Here is a 10553-nt window from a genome sequence, read left to right as displayed (position 1 = left end):
TTCATTCCAATAAAATCGGGACGGGTTGTTACACCACATGTATATAGTAAATTTGCATTCAATTAATCATTCAAGAAAATCCATAACAATATCCAATTTGAAATAATAAACCGAAATACAAGCACCAAACTTACAAGTTCGAGAACAAAAATTGTATACAAACTTAGACCACTAGCAAACTTTGACTGACATGGGCCTCATGTTTTAAAATCTAATATGTCACTGGTGCATTAGCTTCTTGAAAATTAGAAATCTCTAACATTGTATCTTCAGAATTCTCAACTTGGCCAAAATTAGCCTTCATAGCCGGCCTCTTGGAGTGGTACTCCTTCGTGACGTGTGACGAGGCTACAAACTTTGAACTAATGTTAAAGAAGCCACCGTGGTAGCACATATCAAGGCTAGTGAAATACTCTTGTTTTTGCCCTTAGTCTTGAAATCTTAAGCCTTAGAAGCTAAAGAGTCGCACTTAAAGTTGCGTTCAGACTCTTTGCTTCACTATAAGTTTGTCTCCCCCTGTCTGAAGCACCCATGCTACGCCCCATGTGCCACATTTGACATTTTGGGCCTTGTTGCATGCTTGCATTTGCTTCTCGCAAAGGAACAACGTTTGAAGCAGTTATGCCAGACTTTTCCATCAGGAGGTAGAAACAGTTTTTCTAGTAAGCCAGATATCAAATTCGAGAACTTTTGAAAGTCATGTGCTCGATATTCTTGTTGCAAGATAATATTCTCTGCATGGGAGGTAGAAACAGTTTTTCTAGGAGATACTTACCAGTCAACACCTCATTAAAAAAATTAAGTATGGATTGAATTCGTCAAACTTCAAAATTGTATTCGTCTATAGTCTTAAAGCCCTGAAACTGAAGATTAAGCAAATCATGTCTTGTCTTTGTTGGAAATGTGCCCTAAAACCAATCATGTGATGATACTTTATGGACATTTCACATGTTAAACTAATCTAATTTAATATCAAGGGAAAAAATTATTGTTTTAAGCCGTCTCATATAAATGTTATATGCTTAAACGATAAGTCTAAGGAATATGTAATTAGGAGAATGTAATTTAAACAAGTTAGATTTATGAGACCATTCTTTTTCGTATACATATCCTAAACGTTCCTGATCATAGGATTGCCAATTGGGCATTGACAGTCCGTTAAGATCAGTACGTGCTGTGTCTTCTCTCATGGAGAGTGACTGGTCTCGAGTCATTGGTGTGATTGACACCAAGACAAGCATGTAGGTGCTTAATAGCGAATGAGTCCACTGAACACGATCAACGATGAGTTCTCATACTCATGTCACATGAGAACTCAAGGTTGGGATAATACAAAGTAGTCATTTGACCTGAGGCATCATAGTTGTCTTGTGGTTAGGTCCTTGATCTTTGATTATGTCAAAGTCACTCCATTCGCGGGTGTTCACGGCATAGTTGGGGTTAAGCCACTTAGCCATGGAGGCAAGTGAATGCGCAACAAGGGATCTCTAACCTTCAAACCGTTTGAGGGAGAATACTCTATGATATGATTAAGAATCTCTGGCCAGAGTATGAATGAGATTTAGGAAGTCATTCCAAATCACATTCAAGGTAATCATATAAGTAAATGAATCACATTGGATGGTAGACATGAATAAACTATCAATCCAAACAATGTGGTCAAGAGTATTGTATTAGAGAAAGACCGTATTGCATTGTAATCCTAAACTGAATAGGTTCTCCACCTCTTCTGATTAGCTTGGGTAACCATGACATACTGCTAGGTGTCACTCATGGTTTGTGGAAGCCCTAAACATGTATAATCACTAAAGGGAGAATTGAAAGTAAGTTTCAATTCACAATTGATTTGAAAGAGTTCTAATCGCCCACTGCCTCGCTAAAAGGAACCTAATGGATTGTACACCGTGTAAGGTAGAGATTGAAGAAACAACGGAGATGAGTAAGGATAATTAAATGGTTTAATTATTTATTTATGGCTAGAATTAATTAATATGTTAATTAATCAAACGAATAAGTTCGTTATAGACCGAGGGTTAGTTTTGGGCCGCAAGGCCCAATGGGATTTGAATGTCAAGCCCATTAACTCAAGTTGTATGACAACTTGAATAAACAAAGGGCTTGAAAGCCCAATAAACCCTTAAGGCCGGCCATTTAGAGGAGGGTAGTGAACTTGCTTTAATTACAAGTTTTCCACTCCAATGAAGGAAGGTATAAATATGACTTTATAGTCAAAATTCATTTAGGGTTTTCTTTTGGAGAAAGGATGAGAACACAAGCTCTCTTTTCTCTCTAAAGAGGCCGGCCACCCTAGAGGAAAATAGCTAGCAATCTTACTTCCTCTAGGTCACTCATTTCTTCTTAAAATCTTTCCTTGGTGTGGAGACTTAGAGGTTCTCAATTTTGAGAACTTGGAGAAACCTATTCTTCCATCCAAATCCATGGATCTAAGAAGCAAGGAATGAAGGCCCTATCTCTTGGGTGATTATCCTTTGCTTTTGCAAAGAGGAATCTACAAAGGTATAAATTTCTCAACTCACTTTGTTTTGAGTTGAGTCTTGGTTCACCTAACTACTAGGCTTTGAATTTAATGGGTAATCTTTTGTTTTGAGTGCATGCAAGCATGATTCCGCCTTTAATTGTTAATTGCATGCTATATAGATGTTGCTCAAATGAACATGTTTTGCACAAAATTTCCTTCAAGTGGTATCAGAGCCTAGGTCTAGTAGTTGGTGAATCCTTTTGGGTTTTGTAGTTCATAGTCTTTGATTTGAATGTTGTAATTGTTACAAGCTTTATTCTTGCTTCTTTGAATATAAATTTTGTTAGAAAATTTGCCATCTCAAATGTTGTAGATGTAGTTCATATGAGCATGAATTTTGGAGCTAAAATTTGGTGCCATGTTTTTGGGGATTTTCGGCCAAATCCAAAAGGTGGATTTTTGGGTTCTTGTTTGTCTTGTTAAAAGTGTTTTCAAGTGACTTTTGGAACCCCTATGTACCCTAGTATGGTTATATGTTATTTCCCTTAAGTTTGAGTGTTTATGGGATGTCTTTGGGTGAAAAATGTTCATGGAGCTTTTATGGGTTTTTCATGAATGTTCTTCATTGTTCTTGATGTTTTAGCCAAGAACAAAAAGTTTGGTGTTTTGATTTATTTCATAAAGTCTTTGTTTTGTGCTTTTTCAAATGTTTAAATGTGATTGAAATTTTGAAAGGTGATAGAAATGGTGATGGGTGTGAAAGAAGTACTTCTCTTACACACACACCACTTGCATGAATTTATGTCATGTACCACTTGCATGAATTTATGTCATACACCACTTGCAACACTTGCATGACTTTATGTCAAACCTACAAATCAACACACACATCACTCCCTTCACTCTCTATAACCGGCCACCCTATTAAAATAGGGTTCTTTTGGGGCTTTTATGCAATTACATAAAGTTTTGATACTTTTGTGTATTTGCAGTTTGATCCAAAAGTTTACATTTTTACGTAAAGGCCCAAAATCATTAAAGGACAAATTGTTTTGTTCCTTTAATAAAGTTTTTGAATTTGTTGAAATTTTTAGGTTCTAATTGTAATTACATGAAGTAATGGACTTTTGTGTTTTTGCAAAATAAGCTCAAAAGTTTAAGTTTTGCAACATAGCCCAAAAAGTTGAGGTTATTGCAATTTGGCCCAAATTAGGTTGAGAACAAAATGGTTTTGTCTCTTTAAATGAGAATTGGATTTTCATTTCATTTAGCTCCATTTAAATCAATTCTATGGATACAAAAACCAAATGACAATGTTGCATTCAAAGTTTAATTAGTTAAAGCGTTAATTAATTAAAGGGTGATTATGAACCTAAGCCTACGATAATTGAGCTATGTGAAAGGCCGTCTCAAATTTGTTTGAACCATGGGAATGTGTAGATTAGATTTTTGTTGTAATTTGATATGATCAAATGTTGTAAAAGAGCATAAGCTCTTTTTTACTTTAAAGTAATTTGTTTTGATCAAATGTTGTAAAAGAGTATAAGCTCTTCCTTACTTTGAAGTACTCCTTTCTTGTTTTATTTGATATGCATGAAATTGGAGTAGTTGGGTCCAACGCCCAATAGGAGAAACACGCCTTAATATGATTAAACGCGTAACTAAAATCAATCACCATCCCTAGACCGAGATTCAACACTAGGCTTGTGTTGGATCTAATCAAAGGTTCATAGTCATCCTAAGGCCCTAAGGCAACTATATAGTCCATCAATGAATGCAAACCTTATGTTAGTAGTACCATATATTCTTGCTTTAAAAACCGTTTTACAAGCATAGTAGGAGTATCAAGTACAACTAAATCAATCACATGGATCAATAGTTGTAATAGGACCAAATTGTTTTAATAAGATTAAAATGTATGTTTATATGTGATGAGACCTAAAACCCTCAACCAAACCATTATTAAGTTGATAAGCGTGAGAGTGCTTTGAACACTCTTTCGTGGCCTTCCACCGTGGTAGGCTCCGATCGTTTGTGACTCGTACACCGGCTTCACCCTATCATGGGGGAGTTCAAAGTGCGTGCTTACACTCAGGAGGAGTTCTATATGCATACATGATGTTGTGAAGGTAGGCAACAAGAATAGCCAACATCATATCATTGTGAGGTTGTTCTTGAACCCTTACTAGAACTTGCATGGTGGGAATGACTTAACTAAGTGCAATGGAGCCAACATCATATCATTGTGAGGCTTCATTCTCTAGAGGCCAAATAAGATGGGTACTTGCAAGAGATGCAAATGAGTAATTGTACTCTCTCATTATTATTAATGCTAGCCAACATCATATCATTGTGAGGTGAGCTTGGTAATAGTGAGCCTCCCATACCCTACTAAGAGTTTCCTCCAAAACTCTCGAATTCCAATGAGGGATATGGAATTTGCCAAAAATAGTGGGTGGTGCTATTTGATTTAAAGACCCGAATCAAATGGCTTAAAATCAATCAATTTATATTCGTTATGTATTTATTTACCAATATATTTGCAAACGCTATCCAAAACTTGACAAAGAAAAACCGAATGCTTTAATTTCCGGACTTGGTACCACAATCCCAAAGATTGTCTTAAATGGATTGTAAATGTATCTAAGTAGTCTCATCCTCACAATCTTCTTAATGATAATGTATCATTGGAAGAACATGTTAGATAAGTCTATCATAAAGAGGACAACACTTTTAATGTCATAATTCTTCAATTACAAATAGTTGTATGAAGAAATAAGAGTTGCCTTGAACAACTCTTGAAAGTTTGTAATTATGTTTAGAACATAATGGTTGGTTGACAAAAATAGTCCATCAACATGGATTTATGATGATTTTGAATCATTGAGTGTTGAAGTGTTAAACCACTTCTAGAAACGGAAACTAGGCAAGGACTTCACCTTTGTGTCCCTATCCAAATGGTTCACTAAGTTTATTGTAAACTATATAGTGAACAATAACCACACACTCTCCAAATCGTTTGATGTGTATAACACAATTGAAATAAGTTTCAAGAGAGATAGTGGGAGTTTAGGGACCATGACTATTGTAGTCAAAGGAGAAGTTAAATGAAGAAAGCGAAATAAACTCCAAGGGAACAAACTTTCTTTATGAAAGGATGGACAATGGAAGGGGTATTTGCAAGAAATGTCTTGCAAGTGTCAAGAACACACCTTTCGAAGGTGTTGTAAATTGTTGTTGAAAAGTTCAAAACAGTTGGTTCTTCTACTTGAATGCTTGATTCCGTATTAGTAACTATGTTTTACAATCGTTGTAAAAGTGTGGCTAATAAAAAGTAGAAGATTAATGAGAGAAGAGAAAGTACTTCACATTCGGAACGTGAATCAAATGTAGATCTCTGCGAAAGCAAATGGTACTTACTTCCTCATATGAACTACCAATGAAATTGGAAAAACCAAAGATTGTCTTTACATTCCAATTTTAAGGAATTTAATTCCATCACTATAAGGGATGGATGAATGTTTTGTTTGACAAAACATTGTTCTTTATTAATGAATGATTAGATTATTGTAATCTAATTGATTGTCTCTATAGTAGAGATGATATGGTAGTGTTAACTATTTAGAATATAACGATGCTTAAAACCCAAAAGGTTGCAAGGTGGTGACTAATCCCAACTGAGTTGTGATACCTCTAAAACATAAATTATGAGTTGGTCATAGATGGATGCTTTGGATAGTTAGATCCGGATCCAATGCCTTCTTGTTAAAATTGTATAGAGGCAAAATGTTTGAATCTTTATTCTTTTGGAAAGGAAGAAAGAATCACAAAGTTGTTGAGGTTAATTCACTTAGATGTTAATGGCACTTGTCCACAACATAACACTACTCATGTTGTATGACATTCACCGTAGATCGCTCTCGGTTGGACTATCATTTATTTTGAATAAACACAAGTCCGAATACTTTGCAAAAGGTTTCAAAGAATTCAAGAAATGTAAGTTGATGAGTAAGATGTCTAAAGTATTTACCTCTTTAGATTTGATCCAAGGGAAGGTAACACTTTAGAACAGTTTCCTTGAAAGATATCAAGGAAAGAAGCATCATATGATAATGGATTTCTCCATTAAGAGAAGAATGAACTTGAATGAGATTTAGTTCGTTGGATGTTATCAATTGCCCATACATAGGATATATACTTCTAAGACAATATAATTGTCAATTAGAAGATCTTCCAAAATTTTCATGACTCCATATGATGTAGTTGGAAAGAAAAACAAGTCTTAATCGTGTTAAGATTTGGGGTTGTGTGCTAAATAAGCAATATTTTTTTAAAGAATTATCTTGTGGGTATCCTTATATTAACATTTGGATATCACTTCTATAAACCAACTAACAAATGTTGTTTGTTGGGTAGTTCATTGTAATCCTACAATATGGTTTGCCTAAGAGCAAATGAACGAGGGATAGAACTCAAAGAATGGGTTCTTTGAGAAACAAGATAGTGATCAACAAATATAACAACCTAGTTCCTATACCACAAGCTCCAAGGTAGTCGAGAAGGATTTATAAACCGTCTCAGTTGAATGGTTTGAACTTTATGACTATGTCATAGAGTTGCACCTCTTAATTCGAAAGAAATAAGAATGAAAAATCCTTATGACTGCATTGAGTGTATATACGATATATACTCAAGGAAATGGTAAAGTACCATTTGACCAGAAATAATGAAACCTTCATAGCTAATTGGTAGCTTAAGGTGACTACAATCAAAGGGATTGGTTGACTTGGAAGAAACCATCTTTGACGTAGTCTTGGTTTCAATTAATTCAAAGATTGCTAGCTACAACTAAATGGTGATTCAATGTTTGGACATACTATGGGTTTCTGAAACCATTATTAAGATAGTCTTGATAATAGATGTCTAAAACTATGAATCACAAGACATGTAAGTTGTAGAGATCCATCCATCATGGATCTTAGCAAGCTAGTGGGAGCTATAAGCGTCTTATGAGAGAAATATCAAATTGTTTGATTTCTCATAAAGATGTAAATGAATCTTTTGTTTACTAGGTTTACAAAAGATTAGTGGGAGTTAATCATGTTCCTAAATTTGAATATATATATATACATATATATGATATATTAATTTTGGAAATGAAAAGAATACTTCTTCGTTAAAGTTATGACTTTAAACATTCTATAACGATAGAATGTATATGGGAGACATAGTCTATAAACATGGGATGTAAATCTATAATGATAGATTTCAAGATATAATTTGATTATATCAATCCCTAATAATAGACAAAAGATGCTAGGAAGTTTCTCATATGATGATAAACTTCAATTAGAAGGACGACTCTAGTAAGACTAGCAAGTTGCCATTCCCAAAGGGAACGTACCCTTTGACTCCCAAAGAAATAATGCGTAAATAGAATCCTTTATGCATACGCAGAAAAGTGATTTATGTATTTCATATTGTATGAAAACATTGATATGAGATGTACCTAGAAAGGTACAAGACGATATTAGTGCAAGCCCAGGATCAGAACCATGACAACTGTCAAGTGAGTCCTTGAGTATTTAAGAAATACTAAAGGATAGATTCCTCAAAGAATGAGGAAGAATTAGAGTAACGTAATGGAAGCGTAAATGTATTAGATTATGAATCTAATCCATCATTGGATGTTTCTTCATTATGAATGAAGAGATAATCAGATATCTCTTTATTATGACTAAAGAGATATTTGGATGGAAACATTAAAAGTAATGACTTTAGTGTGTTCCATTATGAATGCAAAAATATATTGCCTTAAAGAAGCTTACAACAATGTTGTTTGGATGGGAAAGTTCATTTATGAACTCTCTATTCGGTTCCAACCAGAAAGTGTCTCTAGTGTACTGATACTACGACACTAATGAGGAGATAGCTCAAGCCAGGGAATCAAGGTCTCATCAAGATCCGAACTCAAATGAGAGACTGAACCACATGATTGAGAATCATGTATAATGGTGACGTCGTTATTCTCAAGGTTGCTTCTATGGATAACATATAGATATCCATTGTCTAGGCCTACTACTTAGCCATTTTTGAAATGACTAAAGAAAAGGTATCATCACTGATGACCAAGCTGATTGGCTCTAGTGCAAGTGGGAGATTGTTTGAAATGTGCCCTAAAACCAATCATGTGATGATACTTTACAGACATTTCACTTGTTAAACTAATCTAGTTTAATATCAAGGGCAAAGATTATTGTTTTAAGCCGTCTCATATAAATGTTATATGCTTAAACGATAAGTCCAAGAAATATGTAATTAGGAGAATGTAATTTAAACAAGTTAGATTTATGAGACCATTCTCTTTCGTATACATATCCTAAACGTTCATGATCATAGGATTGCCAATTGGGCATTGACAGTCCGTTAAGATCAGTACGTGATGTGTCTTCTCTCATGGAGAGTAACTGGTCTCGAGTCATTCGTGTGATTGACACCAAGACAAGCATGTAGGTGCTCAATAGCGAATGAGTCCACTAAACACGATCAACGATGAGTTCTCATACTCATGTCACATGATAACTCATGGTTGGGATAATGCAAAGTGGTCATTTGACCTGAGGCATCATAGTTGTCTTGTGGTTAGGTCCTTGATCTTTGATTATGTCAAAGTCACTCCATTCGCGGGTGTCCACAGCATAGTTGGGGTTAAGCCATTTAGCCATGGAGGCAAGTGAATGCGCAACAAGGGATCTCTAACCTTCAAACCGTTTGAGGGAGAATACTCTATGATATGATTAAGAATCTCTGGCCAGAGTATGAATGAGATTTAGGAAGTCATTCCAAATCACATTCAAGGTAATCATATAAGTAAATGAATCACATTGGATAGTAGACATGAATAAACTATCAATCCAAACAATGTGGTCAAGAGTATTGTATTAGAGAAAGACCGTATTGCATTGTAATCCTAAACTGAATAGGTTCTCCACCTCTTCTGATTAGCTTGGGTAACCATGACATACTGCTAGGTGTCACTCATGGTTTGTGGAAGCCCTAAGCGTGTATAATCACTAAAGGGAGAATTGAAAGTAAGTTTCAATTCACAATCGATTTGAAAGAGTTCTAATCGCCCACTGCCTCGCTAAAAGGAACCTAATGGATCGTACACCGTATAAGGTAGAGATTGAAGAAACAACAGAGATGAGTAAGGATAATTAAATGGTTTAATTATTTATTTATGGCTAGAATTAATTAATATGTTAATTAATCAAACGAATAAGTTCGTTATAGACCTAGGGTTAGTTTTGGGCCGCAAGGCCCAATGGGATTTGAATGTCAAGCCCATTAACTCAAGTTGTATGACAACTTGAATAAACAAAGGGCTTGAAAGCCTAATAAACCCTTAAGGCCGGCCATTTAGAGGAGGGTAGTGAACTTGCTTTAATTACAAGTTTGCCACTCCAATGAAGGAAGGTATAAATATGACTTTATAGCCAAAATTCATTTAGGGTTTTCTTTTGGGGAAATGATGAGAACACAAACTCTCTTTTCTCTCTAAAGAGGCCGGCCACCCTAGAGGAAAATAGCTAGCAATCTTACTTCCTCTAGGTCACTCATTTCTTCTTAAATCTTACCTTGGTGTGGAGACTTAGAGGTTCTCAATTTTGAGAACTTGGAGAAACCTATTCTTCCATCCAAATCCATGGATCTAAGAAGCAAGGAATGAAGGCCCTATCTCTTGGGTGATTATCCTTTGCTTTTGCAAAGAGGAATCTACAAAGGTATAAATTTCTTAACTCACTTTGTTTTGAGTTGAGTCTTGGTTCACCTAAAAACTAGGCTTTGAATTTAATGGGTAATGTTTTGTTTTGAGTGCATGCAAGCATGATTCCGCCTTTAATTGTTAATTGCATGCTATATAGATGTTGCTCAAATGAACATGTTTTGCACAAAATTTCCTTCAGTCTTGGTGGGTAAAATAATTGATCAAGGCTTACCAGACAACATGAAGTCTTTTTCCACGAGGTATTCCATTTGTCGGGCATTATGCATATGCTTCCTAATAATGATT

Source organism: Malus domestica, chromosome 07, assembly GCF_042453785.1.
Source record: "Malus domestica chromosome 07, GDT2T_hap1".
Taxonomy (NCBI): domain Eukaryota; kingdom Viridiplantae; phylum Streptophyta; class Magnoliopsida; order Rosales; family Rosaceae; genus Malus; species Malus domestica.
The sequence above is the reverse complement of the archived record's forward strand: the minus strand, read 5'-3'. Positions refer to the sequence as shown.